General features: G+C 38.0%; 1 protein-coding gene and 1 long non-coding RNA gene across 3 annotated transcripts in view; one reads left to right on the plus strand and one right to left on the minus strand.

Moving 5' to 3' along the window:
• LOC307156318 (serine/threonine-protein kinase Nek4-like) overlaps window positions 1–18,802 on the minus strand; it is a gene marked incomplete at its 3' end in the record, with an annotated part of 945,281 nt that overhangs the window by 70,843 nt on the left and 855,636 nt on the right. The gene's annotated exons all lie outside the window — the stretch shown is intronic.
• Window positions 3,120–7,324, plus strand: LOC307155376. 2 transcript variants are annotated; one of them, XR_013820496.1, is made up of 5 exons: window positions 3,120–3,436; window positions 5,885–5,933; window positions 6,527–6,587; window positions 6,676–6,726; window positions 7,302–7,324. It is a non-coding gene; the product is annotated as an uncharacterized lncRNA (long non-coding RNA). The 2 variants fall into 2 exon arrangements; XR_013820497.1 differs by having other exon boundaries at window positions 6,676–7,318.

Here is an 18,802-nt window from a genome sequence, read left to right on the forward strand (position 1 = left end):
AAGACAACATTTAGTAACATGTTTTCTCACTTCATAACGTCAGTTGAGTGTTTGAAATAACTTCCTTCTGTGAGATAATGTGGCTTCTTATACGAGGCACACAAAAGGCTGTGTTGATTAGCAATGCATTATATATATACTTTATTATTATGAAAATACCTGAGACGGCTTGAAGAACTCAGATAAACATATATTGTTGTAGTCGTGTGTTTATTAGTTGTGTTTAATGAATCTAAGCGTCTCTATCTTTTTTATTCAGCTACAGTGATAATATGATATGATGCCTATAGGACTTTCCTCTTATATTACTTCTGCAAGGTATAAACAAATTAACTTCTGAGGTTTAAGTGGAGTTTCTGTGCGAGGGCGCCCTCTGGCTTCCAGTATGAATGAAACAGAAGTGTGTTTAGCACACGGTAATGTTCACTCCATCCTATTTTGTGTAAAAATGGGAAAATTAATCATTCTCTCTAAAGAAATTTGAGGTAAACATGATCATCCATATGTGTTTCTTTAGTGTACAGAAGTGTACAGGAGGGTTTTCTTTCACAATAGGTGCATAAAAGGCTCAAATTTAATACTAAAGACTCTGTTTTTGATTTTGCATAACCTCTGACAAAAAATAATAAATTATCATAATATCAATTTTATCATAATGATATAATGTTTTATAATAAACACTTAAGACCTTTCTAATGATTTATAGTCAAAAGCTGCCAGCATTTTAACATGTAACCCTGCAGTTTTGCATAAAAATACATGAAATTATTATTATTATTATTATTATTATTATTATTATTATTATTATATTGTCATATTTATTCTTAAATATTTTTAATAATGAAGATTTTATTAAAATAGTAATATTTTTTATTATGTTTAATATGTTTATTTAACAATAATCATAATAATAATAATAATAATAATAATAATAATAATATTCAAGCACAACATTTTGGGCAAAAATGTGCAGTTCCCAAACAAGCACAACACACTTGTTGTTCCTTATAATTTGTTTTAAAAATCACATTAAAAATAACAATTTTAACCAGAAATTTGTGATTAGATTTTCGTGCAGCCCTATATGTTTTCATTTACAACACAATATCAAAAACTCATAATTTTTCACTTTACTTTGTGAATGGAGGCAAAAACACTCACCTGGATAAGTGGACCGGTCTCATTTCATCTGTCATAGAAACAAAATAGAAAAGAATTACTGATATTGTGTGCCATTCGTCAGCAATGATTCATTTCACTAAAAAGTGTTGGAGTTAGTGTAAAATGTCTCAGCTGTGGTAACATTAGTGAAAAGCCTATTAAGCAATATCACAATATAATAGTCCATAATGATGATATTCAGTATTCAGCATGACATAAGTCTGATGTTGCTTTAACACACAGTTCAATGAATCGGTGCGGATATTTAACTATTTAACATGTCGAGTCCCCTTTATTTATATAGCGCTATTTACAATAGATTGTCTCAGAGCAGCTTTACTGCCATAACAGGAAAATAATGCAACAAAGTTTGTTTCTAGATGAAAATAGCGTCACAGTCCAGCTCTGTTCAATACTGCGATCATTACCCAGCAAACATTGGTCCGACAGCAACGTCGTGTCCCTGGCCAAAAATAGTCACAGTAGGACGGCATAAATAGGTAAAAATATGTAACACAGAACATTTCCTAAAAATGCATTCATATACATTTGTACATGTCTACAGTTCTCTGGGGTTGCATTTATCATTGTTATTTTGACTTTTAGCTACTTGTAGTTCAATGTGTAGTGTATCGGATGAGAGGACGTCACCTGGCAACGTCTTTTACACGTGCATTTATAGTCCATCATGACCCTCTATGAAATCCTTGTGAAATATGCTAAAGTTGTGCTTAAGCCTTGCATGGTTAATACTGCAATAATTAATTTAATTGCCCAAGTAGTTTTTAAGAGGTTGTGAAGACGTCCACTGACGTCTTTTACACGTCTAGTCAAGCAAGACAGAAAAAAAAAACAGGAATTATCTTTATGAAATACACGATTTGTATACAAAGTAAATATATTTACTTTATCTTGTTTAAATAAATTATAATCACAAAGTGCCCAGTGTGGTTAAGTGATTGCAAAGCCACTGCATTTTTGTCGTTTTAAGTGGACGTCCAGTAGGTGACGTCCTTTACACTTGCATTTATAGTCCATCATGACCCTCTATGAAATCCTTATGAAATATGCAAAAGCTGCTTACACCTCGGTTGATACTGCAATAATTAATTTAAGTGCCCCAAGTAGTTTTTAAGAGGTTCTGAAAGACGTGCTTTACAAAACCGTGCCACCGAGATGTTGTAGCAAATCTCGCGATATTGCAAAATCCCGCGATATGATATTATCTCGCGATAAAGCAATAACGCAGCCATTTTCCCGTTTTTCTACAACCACGAGGCGAGCAGGATTTGAGGGTGCATTGGTGTGTTGTTGAGTTACTAAAAATCTGCTGTTGGGTAAGTACATTTTGTATTATAAAATGAGACAAGACATTCTCTGCTTCAACAGAGTACGGTCCGCCTTCAATGAAGTTAACGCTTGTCAATGGAGAGGGGCCAGACTCTGTACAAATTAAATTAAATTTAATTTTACATTTATGTACGAGAGTCTGGTAGAACCAGGCAAATTTTTTCTGCCGGTGAGACCAAATTTTGTTATAGGTCGCGCTGGCGCGACTGCAACATTGCCCAATGGTAATAAAAAATAAAAAATGAAAGCGGAACGAAACTGCGCAACTCGTTTGTGCTCCACGGATCGTTTATTAGTTCGGACCATTTCGGATATTTCATGAGTCAGGAGGTGTTTTGCATAAATGTTAACATAATATCCCAAACGTTTCTGTGATTTACTGTGTTTATATCTTATACTACCATAACATTAACTATTTGTGCAGGTGAGGTAATGCACAATGAAAATTGGCAAGTATCAGGAAGGAGACTACCTGATTCCTCACCTATGGGCCTCAGCTTTAAATACTTAATGCTTTATGGCCGTGCCTTTTTGCATAATGAATATAAATCCTGTCTGTATGCAAAGAACAAATCTTCTTTTTTTGATCATATTTGGAATGTATTGTGAGTGTATTATTGTCACTTGGAGGGCAGTTTATGTGCTCTCTATATTAAGGCAGTTAATGGCTCAGGTTTGCTCTGTTACAAAGTTGCTCTCTAACCATACTCTAAGATTACCAATTTTCTAATCACTTAAGTGAAATTTTTAAAACGTGATTTTGTTTGTTGTACTTGACGAAATTACATTAAGTTGCGATTTTTCTTTCAGGGTCACATAACGAACAGCCATCTGTCAGATGTAGAATTCAGGAATCCTTCTCCAGGCCATGTGGCAGAAACGAAGAGACATTGCATTTGTTTCTTGTTTAATGTCCTTCATAAAGGTGTTTTTTTTAAACCATATAGTTATGGTGTTTATTAAGGTGTCCTTTCTTACTGTCACAGGTCGGGGCGAGCGCCAGCGGGCCGCCCACCCCTCGCTTGCGTGCCGCCCCCGAGGAGCTGACCGTGGGCACAAAGGGAAAGGCAGACACAGAACTCAAAATAAATATACTCTTCATTAAATAATAAAAACAAGTTTAAAACGTCTCTTCAGCATTCTCTTCTTTTGGGGAGCAGGTTCTTCACTGGACTCAGACAGAGAGTGGAGGATACGTATATCTCACAGCATTGGCAGATTCTTCACTGGACTCAGACAGAGAGTTGAGGATACGTATATCTCACAGCATTAGCAGATTCTTCACTGGACTCAGACAGAGAGTGGAGGATACGTATATCTCACAGCATTAGCAGATTCTTCACTGGACTCAGACAGAGAGTGGAGGATACGTATATCTCACAGCATTGGCAGATTCTTCACTGGACTCAGACAGAGAGTTGAGGATACGTATATCTCACAGCATTAGCAGATTCTTCACTGGACTCAGACAGAGAGTTGAGGATACGTATATCTCACAGCATTAGCAGGTTCTTCACTGGACTCAGACAGAGAGTGGAGGATACGTATATCTCACAGCATTAGCAGATTCTTCACTGGACTCAGACAGAGAGTGGAGGATACGTATATCTCACAGCATTAGCAGATTCTTCACTGGACTCAGACAGAGAGTGGAGGATACGTATATCTCACAGCATTGGCAGATTCTTCACTGGACTCAGACAGAGAGTTGAGGATACGTATATCTCACAGCATTAGCAGATTCTTCACTGGACTCAGACAGAGAGTTGAGGATACGTATATCTCACAGCATTAGCAGATTCTTCACTGGACTCAGACAGAGAGTTGAGGATACGTATATCTCACAGCATTGGCAGATTCTTCACTGGACTCAGACAGAGAGTGGAGGATACGTATATCTCACAGCATTGGCAGATTCTTCACTGGACTCAGACAGAGAGTGGAGGATACGTATATCTCACAGCATTGGCAGATTCTTCACTGGACTCAGACAGAGAGTTGAGGATACGTATATCTCACAGCATTAGCAGGCTCTTCACTGGACTCAGACAGAGAGTTGAGGATACGTATATCTCACAGCATTAGCAGGTTCTTCACTGGACTCAGACAGAGAGTGGAGGATACGTATATCTCACAGCATTAGCAGGTTCTTCACTGGACTCAGACAGAGAGTGGAGGATACGTATATCTCACAGCATTAGCAGGTTCTTCACTGGACTCAGACAGAGAGAGGAATGAACATAATTCACAGCTTCCGCGTTCTCTTCTTCGGCGTTCTCTTCAGGGCTCGGACAGAGAGGGCTATGAACATAAATGGACGCAACTCAATTTCAGACAGAGAGAGGAATGAACATAATTCACAGTTTCAGCGTTCTCTTCTTCGGCGTTCTCTTCAGGGCACGGACAGAGAGAGCTATGAACATAAATGGACGTAACTCAGTTTCAGACAGAGAGAGGAATGAACACAATTCACAGTTTCCGCGTTCTCTTCTTCGGCGTATTCTTCAGGGCTCGGACAGAGAGAGGTTAATGGCATTTCACCAATGCAGCAGGTTCAGGCAGAGAAGAGGTTAATAGTATTTCACCAGCGCAGCTGTACACTCACAGGGCTCAGGCAGAGAGAAGAATGGATACGTGTAAGTTAACTCACAGCATTAGCAAGCTCTTCCAACATTAGCAGGCTCTTCCAGCATTAGCAGGCTCTTCCAGCATTAGCCTCAGACAGAGAGTGGAGGATAATGATGTTTCCCCAATGCAGCTGTAACTTCACAAGGCTCAGATAAAGGAGAGGTTAATGAACAGCTGTGACTGCGAGTGAACAGCAGAAACAATTCCCACACTCACACATCCACCACACACTGCAAGGTTCCACTCGAGCTCATTTCCACAATAAAACTGCAATTCAACAGACTCACAGTGCAACCAAGACTTCCGCCCGCAATCCAGCCGAAGTTTTCTCCGTCTCTCTCTTTCTCTCTCGCGGCCTCCCTCCGCATCAGCGGCCGAGGCCGCTCACGTGCTGCGCACCTCACATCTCCTCGTGCTTCTCTCTCTCCGATCTCGCCGATTTCGCGCGCCCGCGCGATCCTTCAGCGCTCCCCCACCTCCCTTTCTCTCGAGTGTCAGCTTCTTTTATTTCCCTCTTAGTCCAATCGCCTACTTGCATGTTTTCTCCGCACGGCTGCCAGCAATTACCCTCATCAACTTTCACTCCCGATGTGTTTTTCCTGCTTCCGCGTATCCCCGGAACTGGCCTCGTGTTACACCGGAAGTGCTCCCCGCCACTACAACTTCCCGGCCTGTAGTTCTGGCCTTCGTCACCCCGTGACATTACCTTAAATATTTTTCACCCATTTGTTTTTAATATCTCCAGTTCCAAATTCTGCATTATCATCCCAGTCCCAGAGGACACCTCATTTCATGTGAGAAATTTGCGATTTGCATCTCATTTTATGCAGAATACACCTTAAATACAAACATACATTTTTCTAAATAATTGTTCATACAGTTACAAATATAGAGCCTATATTGTCTGTCATTGCTCAAGAAAAAGTTAAAGTACAGCCAGCTAATTTTATAGTAACTAATGCAGTATTACACTGTGAAGTGTACATTTGAACATCAGTCTTATCACTTCACAATTTAAAATATGTAGACCAGGTGTAGCCAACCCTGGTCCTCCAGAGCCACTGCCCTGCTTGTTTTCCAACTATTCCTGCCCTTCCAGCTTCTGACTGACAACACACCTGATCCATTATTAGTCAGCAGGAAGTAGGGCAGGGATAGTTTGGAAACAAGCAGGAGAGTGGCTCTCGAGGACCAGGGTTAGCTACCTTGGATTTAGTCAATGTGAATGATTATTATATGGCTACAATAGTTGACTATGTCCAATTGGATTACAAGAAGTCTAAATCTTTGCTACATCCACAAAGTAGTTAAAATAAAACAGTATTGTTTACTGTTTTTATTTAACTACCCTCTTATTTAAGTTTGTGTGTTTTGTTTTCATTAACAGAATTTCCTAATGTTGCCTTGCCTCTTGACCGCTGCATTCGGGAGAGAGCACAGAAGTGAGGGTATGTGTGTTAATGGTCTTCTCCAGCCATGGGGTTGTCCTGTCCAAAATTGAATTTACATTTTACAAATCTTTACATTTTGAAATAGCTGGCACCAGACCCTCAAGGAGCGCTTACCCCATGTCAAGTGAAAGTGAAAGTAAGAAATATTATATACTTTAAATTATTGTGAACAGCGTGATTTTTGTATTTGTTTTGTAAGATAAAATCAGAGATTGATTTGGTAAATATGGATGATGCTCAAAGACTGAGCTGGCTGTTCACATGTGAAACATAAATTAGCCAATTATCTTGAGAAAGCCTGGGAGAAGAGGAAAAAAGCTCTTTATTGAGATGATCTGTAGATTAGGATTTGTTTGTATATGCTGTGTGTATATGTGTATGTATATATTTGTATTCATGTATTTCTCCGAATGATTTGTATATGCGACCGGAAGATGTTTGCTAAATAAGTTTGTGGTGTCTTGTTATCCCATGTGGGATTGGCCAAATGTTTGGCATGACACAAATAAAATTTAACTAACTATATATGGTGTGTTTAAAATACTGGCTTATTTGGAGTTTGTTGTCAACCTTTGTTAGAAGTATTTAACCACGTATTGAATGATTATTGATACCATTGTTTTCGCTCGTTGTCAATTCAGTCTCCCCTGAATTGACCTTTACTTGGATTTATTTATTTTATGAAGTAATCCTGTGTAATTTCTTTCACAGAATCATGTCAAATGCCTTAAAGGAACACTCCACCGTTTTTTGAAATAGGGCTTATTCACCTTCTTTCCTACATTTAGATTGGTGGGAAAATGCATTTTTGTCTCAGTGCATGCATTGTTTTAGTTTGACAGGGTCGGCGCTAGCTTAGCTTAGCATAATGAATGGAATCCTTTGTTGCCAGCTAGCATGTCCTGAGTAAAAGTGATATAAAACATTTAAAAAACCCACCTAATTACTTCTTGTGGGCTGCGTATTCACAACAAGTACAAATAGTGATGCAGATTAACACTAGGCGATTTCCTAGGGAGATATTGACTTGGGACTATATTAGGGGGAAGCACAGGCGAAGCACTGCTACTTGGGCGCAGAGAAATCACGCCCAAGTAGCAGTGCTTCGCCTGTGCTTCCCCCTAATATAGTCCTTAATATATAAGTCAATATCTGCCTAGGAAATCGCCTAGTGTTAATCTGCATCACTATTTGTACTTGTTGTGAATACGCAGGCCACAAGAAGTAATTAGGTGGGTTTTTTAAATGTTTTATATCACTTTTACTCAGGACATGCTAGCTGGCAACAAAGGATTCCATTCATTATGCTAAGCTAAGCTAGGGCCGACCCTGTCAAACTAAAACAATGCATGCACTGAGACAAAAATGCATTTGCCCACCTATCTAAATGTAGGAAAGAAAGTGAATAAGCCCTATTTCAAAAAACGGCGGAGTGTTCCTTTAATGGTGATTTTTAATATGAGGAGTGGTGGCCAAATTGAAAAGAAGTCATTCAATGCTACATGAACGCTTTGTACGATGTAATTCAAGGTAATTTTGGCCTTCAAAAAAAAAAAATCAATAATAATGTAATTTTTATTGTTTACTTTTAAATTGTTTACTATTGTTTAATGTCCATCTATTCAGGGGTCATTCTTTATAAGACCACCTGTCTTTATCAGAAATGTCCTTTTCACTTTTAGTGTTACACACCTAGTGAAGGGTCTTTCTTAAAGGCCGTGTTGCAGGGTTTTTTTTTCATCGAATTTGTGCTATTTACTTGTTGGTAATAAACATTTAAACTGTTATCCATTGTATTTTATGTCGTTGGGTATCACAAAGCGGAATATAATACGAAAAAGTAGAGCGGTTTGCAACGACTCTCCTTTCCCCCACAATGCCATTACGTCACGTTGGGGAGAGAATTTACCAAAGCCCGCGGCCCGCATTGAGAGTGACTAGAGAGACGAGTAGCAGACGAGAGTATTCAGATAACGTTAGCGCAGATTATAGATAAATAAATAGATATAGATAGACAGACAGACAGATAAATAGATAGATAGATAGGCTAGTATAGAGAGATAGGCAGACAGCCAGATAGCATAACGTTAGCAATAGCATAGATAGCTAGCAGCTAGATAGATAAATATATAGAAATATATAACGTTAGGTAGATTGACAATGGTGAACTACTGTTTGTGCTGGGTGTAAAAACTCTGGATGCTGAGTGAGGCACGTCACATCTGGTCGCGGGGTGAGCTCCTCGACTAGCGACCAAAACACACTCACTTCCCTACAGCACAAGCTTTCCAACGCAGTTTCCATGGGACGGCACCGCCGGCGCTCACACAAGCACCTGCCAAACACAGAGACAGACACGCGGCGGCTACGTTTGCAACAACATTTTCACCGGAGGAAGAGATAAACGCTTAGAAACACCCATATAGCTAGCATGATGCCTTCTATTTCTAGATGAAAAAAAAAAAAAAAAAGTGTCGTTATTGTGCACTGCTGCTCGTAGACTAGCTCCAGTGCTCATTGCTGCGTTGTTAAATGATAGCAACTCACCAGAACACTTCACCAACTCTCCACTCATTCTCCTCGGACCATGCATTTAATTATTAAGTATTTACGACATTGTGGTGGCGTTTAATTGCGTTCAACTCGTAAATACGATCTATACGAGATGACTTTGAACGCACCATAATACTAGGCTGAGGCTAGCTTTCCTCCACTTCTCCCCATCGTGACGTCATCACCGAGTTGCGTAAAAAAAACGTTAATACCAAAAACGTAAAAAACTGGTCTTTAAGGCCATTTTTGGGACATTTTAAAAATGATAGCCTATACATATCTTGAGTGATTTATGTACCCATTAATCGACAGTGGTTGTTAACCTGCAACATGGCCTTTAAGGGCTCAGTATTGAAGAGGGCAAATGCGGTTTTTTTATATTTATTTATTTTTTACTATTCGAACACATTTAATGCAGAACATCTTTTATTGGCATAAGATTATTATGCAGTAAAATAACATGGTTATTTTACGACATTTTCCAAAAAAAAAAAAAGTACGTAATTTACCTAGAAATTAGCCTTTTTCTTTTTTTTTTAAACCATATTCACTTTCCTCAGATGCTGTGATGAGGTGGAGCCCAAATGCTCCAGACTCAGACATTGATGCAGCAGTGGAGGAACACCTGAAGAACGCTCCAGGAACAGCTGTGGGTGGTGGATTTAAAAAATGAGCCATAAACAAAACAAAAACCATAAAGCCATAGGGCCCTATTTTAACGATCTGAAACGCAAGTGTCAAAGCGCAAAGCGCAAGTAACTTTGTGGGCGGGTCTTGGCGCTGTTGCTATTTTCCCGGCGAGATAAATGACATTTGCGCCAGGCGCAAGTCTAAAATGGGTTGGTCTGAAGTAGCTTCATTATTCATAGGTGTGGTTTGGGCGTAACGTGAAATAAACCAATCAGAGCGTCATCTCACATTCCCTTTAAGAGCAGGCGCGCTTGTTCTAAAGCGTATTCGTATTCTAACGGCGGATTTGCCAGGTGCGCGCCAGGAGCGGTTCACAGCCAAGGAGAGCAACGGACTCGTCAGGGACGTTGGGGATGGAGAAACCCACCCAAATTAACTTCGGTTAAAAAGGCGTATGATAATTTGGGTAAATGTGTAAGCTAGATGTATGTTTTTATAATAAATTATCTATCTATCTATCTATCTATCTATCTATCTATCTATCTATCTATCTATCTATCATAATAATGTATGATTTGCAAAAATGAAAACTGCTGCCTCTGTGTATATGAGATAATCAAAGTGTATGCGCGTTGTGCACACGCTACATTGATTATGGCCAAGCATGCGCCCTTAAAATAGCATATGAATAACATGCGCAACGCGCCACTGACTTTAAACAATTTTTTCCTGGTTTGTGGCGCAATTGTTTTCTAAACCTGCAAAATAGCATGAAGGAACGTTTGCGCCGGGACACGCCTCCTTTTTTGCGCTGAACCGCCCAGGGAGCGCAAGTTCATTCCCTAGTTTAGCGACGTGCTTCTGTGGAGGGAAAAGCGCGCTTTGCGCGGGTGCAAAATAGGAATGATACGTGCGTCTGTGTACAAAGTCAATTGTGCTGGGTGCAAGATAGGGCCCATAAACTTCATAGACTCTAAAAACTTTTATTTATGGCTGTTTAACAGTAATGTAAGACTGTTAGTAACTGAAACTTAGCACTGCCACAGCTCTGACTTATATTCATCAATGATGGAATATTATAGAAAGACTCTAAAAATAGAGTGTTGACTGTTCCTGTACTTTTGTTATATTCTGGTTTGATTAATGTCTGTTTAACCTTAATGTGAAACTGTTAGAGAAAATGCCATTACAACAGAATTTACCACATTGTACTATTTCTATTATCTTTTTTTTAATCTAGCTGTTTAACAACTGGAAGACATTTCAAATGTAATATTCAAAATAAAATGTTGTGCTGAATAATAGCACTTTTTTTGCTTTCAGTCCACAAATAATGTGTTGATGTACACGTGATTAAACGGTTTTATAGACGTTCAGGTCTGACCGGACCGATTTTGGACCCTTTTTAGAACCTGTCAAGTTCAGATGTGTAAAAATAGCCTAAATGATTGCCTTTCACGGTGTTACACAATATGGGTGTGATTATTTTATATGCAGGATTATATATATATATATATAAAACATATATAAATATTATCTCAAAAACATCCAGCAGAACTAAAAAAAATAAACCCATTTAGACGTCCAGGGACGCGCAGAAAAGACGTTGAATTCACGGCCAGAAAAGACGTGGAATTCACGGTCAGATGACGTCAAAGACGTCGGTTCAACTTTCATTTTGGAACTATTTTTCAACCATGACGGGACGTCTCGGACGGACGTCTTTTCAACGGTCAGTAAACGTCCAAATGTTTGCTGGGAGGCCTCTGTTTAACAAAAACATTGGTTCTAGCTCCTGCTCCATGTTTTTTTTTTTTTTTTTTTTTTTTTTTTTTTTTTTTTTAATCAACACTTGAATGTTGTTAAGTTTAATTTTAAAAAAGGTGATCAAAGCTGAACGATGATCAAAACACAGATGAACTGAGTCCATCAACACTCAAAGCTTCACAGTCATTTGTTTTGATCATCGCTCTGAATCCTATCTGGATGAAGTCTTTGAAAAGAACGTGATTTTCTCAGCTTTTTTATCAAAATATTGTTTAAAAAAAAAAAAAAAAAAAACCTTACCCACATTCAAGTGTTGAGAAAGAATGCATGTAGCCTGGTCCTACCAGCCTCTAGTACATTTCATTTGTACTGAAGGAAAATGAAAATTGAGTGGAAGTACGTAAGGAGGGCGGAGCCAGGCTAAAAATAAAGGGTTTTTCTTTTTAAAGCGGAGGGTCTGTTCTTGTTTTTGATATATTGCATGTTCAGATATTCATGCATTCATTAAAAAAAAAAAAAAAAAAAAACGCAGGAGTTAAGGCCCTTTCACACCGGATGCGTAACGAAAAAGCGAATAGTTCGTGTGCGAATAGTTCGCGTCAAAACCCATCACATGAGCCGCGTAAACACGGTCTCTATCTCTATCTTTGACGATTAGCTTTCTATCCAAATGTAGTTTAGCCTGCTAGCCTACACAGCACAGCACTATACAACAACTAAAACTATCACACAACATACTCACAGTCGTGATAACCGAGTTGGTTGGCAATGCTACGCCACACAATCATTGTCCTTGTAGTATATGATTGGCTGAAGTCTTTTCTGTCGCCGCAAAAGAAAAAAAAAAAATCGACATCGAAACGAAAAAAAAAAAAGTCGTTTTTTCGCCGCAGCACATTCGCGTTCGGTGTGAAAGCACTCATTACACAAACAGCTGATCAAAAAATAAAACCATCGCGCGAATTATTCGTGCGTAAAAATCGCGTCCAGTGTGAAAGGGCCTTTAAAAAACTTTGATTTATATCCTGTTTAATGTTTGATGATCACATTAGTTTTTGCATGTGCGCTTCAATCTCTTGGTTCTGCTTCTCCTGTTTTGATCAGGAGATTCTGTACTCTATCAGAAGATGTGTAATAGCGCCCCCTACAGTATAACAGAGAAAATATAGATTCAGAAAATTCAGCCAATGGTGGGGAAGCACTGTGTCATGAATGATGTATAATCTTAGTTAATGTTAGCTTTGTCAAAAGTTAAGGATAAAGCTATAGAGGGATTCTGCCAAGTTTTTACATTTTGTGACATGCAGAAATTCAACTGTAAGATTTCATATATTTCTGTTGCTCTGCATTATTGATCAAAATATGTTTGTTACTTTCATTTGTTGTTATTTTGCTTTATACATTTTTTATATACTGAATTTTACATGAAATGTTACCAAATAAAACAAAATAAAAATGTTACCAAATATTTTATGTAATAATTCACTTGATTACCATGTAAATAAAGTACAAATGTAAATGAAACTAAAATATTCTGTCGGATATTTAAACTGCACCGGGGACTCAAATGAATCAGCCGGATTTTTAAAGGTGGGGTATGTAATTCTCTTTTTTGGCCATTTTTTCAAAATCACTTAAAATTCTATTCCTAACCCACTTAAACTGAGTTAGAAGCACTGAAATAAAAATTAAGCAATTTAATCATCTGTGGAACGGGCAGGAATCGAAAAACTCCAGCCAATCATTTCCAAGACCACTTAGAATCATTGGACAGTAAGTGTGTCAAAGGAAAACTCGACTCGCAAACAAACAGAGAGCAATGTTCAAATACAAAGGTCAATTTGAGCGAAAACGTAGTGGAGTAATATTGTGTTTCACAAATATAAATAAATGAGCCTAAATGATATTTCACAAATAAATACAAACCATCCTACAAATTGTATGTAACCTTTTAACAAATACCAAATCTAATGCATACAAATGCAAACCTGTCTGTTATGAGATCTCTCGGCTCGATTTTCTCACAAATGTGTTTCCAGGCAGATTTTCTCACAAATGCAGTTGAGTAACTTCCTCTTCCAAAACAGTAGATGACGCTAACTGTGAAAGACACAGGTAAGCTGCTGTTGTAAGCAAACATTGTCACTGAAAAGAAAATGTATTTCTTAGTATCTTACTTGTTTCCAGTTCAAATATCTAAATATTCTTAATTCAAGATACATTTACTAGACACGTTTCTGGGAAAAAAAAAAAAAATTTAAGTGATTTTGTTTTTTTGTTGTTGCTTACATTTACATTTAGCAGACGCTTTTGTCCAAAGCGACGTACAGATTAGGACTAAATTAAGCGAGTCGTCGTGAAGAGGCAAAAAAGAACGCAAGAAGTGCTCAAAATACGAAGTTCAGGCATTATTCAGAGTAACATAAGCCCGATAAGCAAGGATTTAAGGGGAAAAGGAAGAGGAAATGTTTTTTTTCTTTTTTTCTTAATGAGGTTAAGTGTTCAGCTGTTGCTTAAAACAAGCTAAATCTAAAACAATTATTTTTCTTACCCCATTGGCAGATAATGTAGCTTGTTTTAAGCAAAAAAAAAAAAAAAAAATAATAATAATTTTGAGGTGTTTTTTCATACTTGTTTAGTAAATGCATTTGATGTAAGATTTTTTTTATATATATTTGAACTGGAAACAAGACAAAATACTACGTAAGAAAACCTTTTTTTTTTTCAGTGATCACATTAGTTACAATATAACAACTTTATGTGCCCAAGTATTATTAGTGACACATTATGTTTTTAATCAAACGATAGTGAATATACAATGCCCACGATTGAAAGGGAATAGGATAAAAGTAATATGAATTAAGCCTGCATATTTTACCATTTGGAATTTTTTTCATTTGCTTTGATTTAATTCAATTTAATTTGAACATGCTTTCCATGTCAAATATGTTAAAGATTTCAATATGCTTGTGATTAAATACAGGTGCACTTGAGTCTAGGGATACAGAAGGAAGTGTGAAAGGGAGAGCAGAGTCAACTCAGGGACAGATAGCAGAGTCAACAACTCAGCAGCAGAACCCAGAACCACAAGCTAGGAACAAGGCAGATAAAGATGATTCTGTTGATAGTTTTGATTACTTTGCTCGACCTCAGTCACAAGATATACATACATTTTTTTCTTATCATCCTCAACAAATCCCAAATGTTCCTATACCAAAGGTTTTCAATAGCAAAGATGGAACAAACCGCAAGTGGCTAACTTACTGTGGAAAAAAAGCAATCTCTGTACTGTTCAGTTTGTTTGGCATTTGCACCTTTGGTTAGTGATGGCCCTTTCATAAAGGGAGGCATGAAAGACTGGAAACACATTCACCAAAGAATAGAGGAACATGAAAAAAGTAAGACACACAGAGATAGTGCAGATGCTTACTTTCTGAAAATACAAAAGGCAGATGTGAAAAGCCTGTTGACTGGCAACCAAATGTCATTAAAGCTCCAATATGCAGGTATTTTGTAATAAAATTTCCGAAAATAACTTGCACAGTGTGATATATTTCCTCCAGTTGTGTACTTACAATATCTCAAAAGTCTCCAAAGATTTTTTATTTCAGAGAAATTCCGATTTTAAATAACTGGCCGTCCCGGAAAAGAAAGCCTCAGTGACGCAATGTCCGGTGTGGACCATGTGATAGGATATTCCACCACACCAGATTTTTTATTTTTTTTTAACAACAACTTTGAGGTTTTTTTTCTTATCACAATAAACAATAAAGACGTCTGACAAAGAATAAAAAAAGAATAAAATAAAAAATATGACCCACCACACCGGAATATCGCATGGTCAAATGCGGAAGTGGTGGTTAAAGCGTTATAGCCATAGACTGTATGGTTATAGCTGTTATGGATCACGAACTCTTTGGCGAGTATTGAAGTGCAAACAAAACGAAAGCTTCCATATTATGATACACGCAGACTGTGTGACAAACGGAGGAATAAAACCGGATAAATATCGGCCAGGCGTTTTCGAGATGGAGAGAGCTGCGCGACAATCTTGGACTTGACAGAGACTCTCTCGCGAGTGTATTGAGACAGGTAAGACATGCAACTGTCAATAATAGCACTTATAAACAAAGTTATATTGCGCTTTGTACTTTGGTAAGGCTTTTTATCACGTGTGGTGACCGAGATTATGGCAGTACAATTAAATACAATCGGATATGATGTTTAAAAATATATATTTATTCATTACTTGCAAATGTTCGTTCAAATTTACTTTTAGATATTGGTTTGAACACGTTAAACAACACGGCATTAACCATAAAAACATAAAACTGCACAACATTAACCAAACAAATCATTTGACAAATAGCTGTATGTTGTAACGGGATAATATAGCATAACATTTCACGTTCCTTGCAGTTCATTAATTATGATGACATAAAATAATACGATCAGACATACAGGTAATACAAAAACGAATAAATTACCTCATCCGTGATCATGATTCATTAATTCCATGTAGAAATATCGCTAGATGGTGAAAACGCATTAAAAACGACATATCCTATCGTCATCTCCTTCATAGCGTCATCAAGCTTCGCCTTTGTTATTGTTGGAAACTGCGCCCTCTTGTGGTCAAATACCAAAGTCGCATACTGGAGCTTTAAGTGCTGAGCAAGTGAAAAAGAAACGGCAGGTGATGGAGCGTATAGTGGACGTTGTTAAAGTCATAGGCAAATGTGGCCTTAGCTACAGGGGAGATAAAGAAGAGGGAGCCTTTAACTTAGAAAACATTGCTGTTAATCATGGTAACGTCCTGGAGTTGATTCTACTCTTGAGTAGATATGACATTTGCCTCCAACAGCATGTTAACACTTGCATTGAAAACAGCAAAAAGCAGAATGAAACTGGTGCTAAAGGCAGAGGCGCTCTAGTTACCCTGCTGTCAAAAGAGACAATAAATAAAGTTGTGGATGTAATTAGCCAACTGATAAAGGTGACTATAGCAGAAGAAGTGAGACAAGCTGGCATGTTTTCAGTTCAAATTGACACAACCCAAGATATCACCTCCAAAGACCAGTGTTCAATCATACTTCGGTATGTAACAGATGTCATTCACGAAAGACTGATTGCTATGGTGGACTGTGAGTCCTCTACTGGCCAGCATTTTGTAGAGCTTCTGGAAAAAGTGCTACTGAACCTTAATATTGACATTGGCACTTGTGTGGGCAATTCAACAGATGGTGCAGCTAATATGCAGGGTCAGTTTAGGGGGTTTTCTACACTCCTCTCTGAGCATTCCCCCAATCAGGTTCATATTTGGTGTTATGCACATCTTTTGAATCATGTACTGGCAGAGACAACGGGCAGTGTTGTGGAAAGTGTATCTCTGTTTTCACTGCTTAACGATGTAGCAGTTTTTTTAAGAGAGTCATACAAGCGCATGCAAAAGTGGGAGGAGAAGAGTCAGGACAAGCATCACAGACGACTGTGCCCAATAGGGCCAACTAGGTGGTGGGCTAAGGATCAGGCACTAAGTAAAGTGTTTGGGTGCTTCGGGAATCCTCAGGAAGGCTTGTTTGTTGAAGTGCTCATGACTTTAGACACCATTATAGATGACAGTACACAAAAGCCATCTGTGAGGGCCAAGGCAAAGGGATTCATAGAAGGCTTTTTGAAGTATGAGACAGTGGTTACTGCTCAACTCTTCCTTCGCATTTTTGAGCTTACATCCCCCCTTTCAAAATACTTACAGACAAAGGGAATGGATATCATCACAGCTCAACGTCTGGTTGAGGGAACAGAGGAGGGTCTCAGGAAGTGTGCTAGGGACTTTGAAGGAGTTAAGTGTGCAGCTGATGAGTTTGTGAAGTGGGCTAATGGAAAGTTGGAAGAGGAGGAAGAGTGTGAGCTTGTAGTGCAGGCTGCCTTTTCTGAGAGAAGGATCAGAAAAAAGAAAAGAATGCCAGGAGAGCTTGCAGAAGATGAGCAGTTAGCATCAGCTGATACTGACTTTGAGGTAAAAGTACACAATGTCATTGTAGACACAGTAATAGGCAGTATCCAAATTAGGTTTTCTGCTAATGCAAAACTTTGCTCAGATTTTGCCTGTTTAGACCCCAGAAACTTTGCTCATGTGAGGGAAAATGGACTTCCCAGCTCAGCTCTGGAAGAAATAAGCAAATGTCTGCTTAAGTTTGACGACAGGGCTACAGTTGGCACATTATGTGGTGAACTGTACAGCCTTGCATCTCAGTGGGACAGACTAAAGATGTCCCCTCTGCAGGGTTACATTGTCAGGACAGCTAGTGAAATCCCACAAAGAGGTGATGAGGATCCTTCCATGGAACAGCAGGATGTCGAACTAGAGAGCAAAACTTGTTCCTCCTGTAAAAACTGTGTCATTTGTGTTCATCTCATTCTCTCTCAGTACAATCTACTAACTGATGCCTACCATGTGATTGGACTCGCCTACAAGTTGCTATTAACACTGTCCATCACACAAGTAGCCTGTGAGAGAAACTTCTCAACAGTGAAATTCATAAAAAAACAGACTCAGGAGCACTTTAACCCAGAAGAACTTTGAGGCATTCATGCTCATGTGCACTGAGAAAGAAATTCTCATGTCTTTGGACAATGACACTGTGATAGATAAAGTTGCAGAGACCAGTGCTCTGCTCAGCCGTTTATTAATGTTTTAGGGTTGTCCATGTTTCCTTGAAGCTAAACTTATGCAGAGGAAAAAGAGATGAAACGATCATTAGAAAGTTATACTGTGAAAAAGTCAGATAACAGTGCAATACTTGTTTAATTCTTGTTCTAATGTTCTAACTAATGTTCTCATATTTGTGAAAAATATTTGAAGTTGTAAAGCAGCTGTTTCCTTGAAAAAGAGATGATACTGTCATTAGAAAGTGCAATACATTTTATTTTAATCTTTATTTTTTTATTTTGTTTTATATATTTGTTTTTATTTCATTTTGATTTTTATTCAATCCGGCTCTGCTTGTTAAACTAAACATACCTGATTTGTATTTGAAATTAATAATATTTCAATATTTGAATTTTATAGTAATGTCATGTCACATCGCAGGACATATTTTGCCTGGAGCTGTGAGAAAAGCTTAATAAATTACATAATGAGAAAAAAAATCTGCTAACCTCTAACAGTTTCAAAAACAACAGTATTTGAACTTTACAAATTCATACAATTCTCAAGCAATTTAGAACTTTGTTTTAAAAAATGCTGTTTCACCCTTATT

Source organism: Squalius cephalus, assembly GCF_949319135.1.
Source record: "Squalius cephalus genome assembly, chromosome: 3".
Classification (NCBI taxonomy): domain Eukaryota; kingdom Metazoa; phylum Chordata; class Actinopteri; order Cypriniformes; family Leuciscidae; genus Squalius; species Squalius cephalus.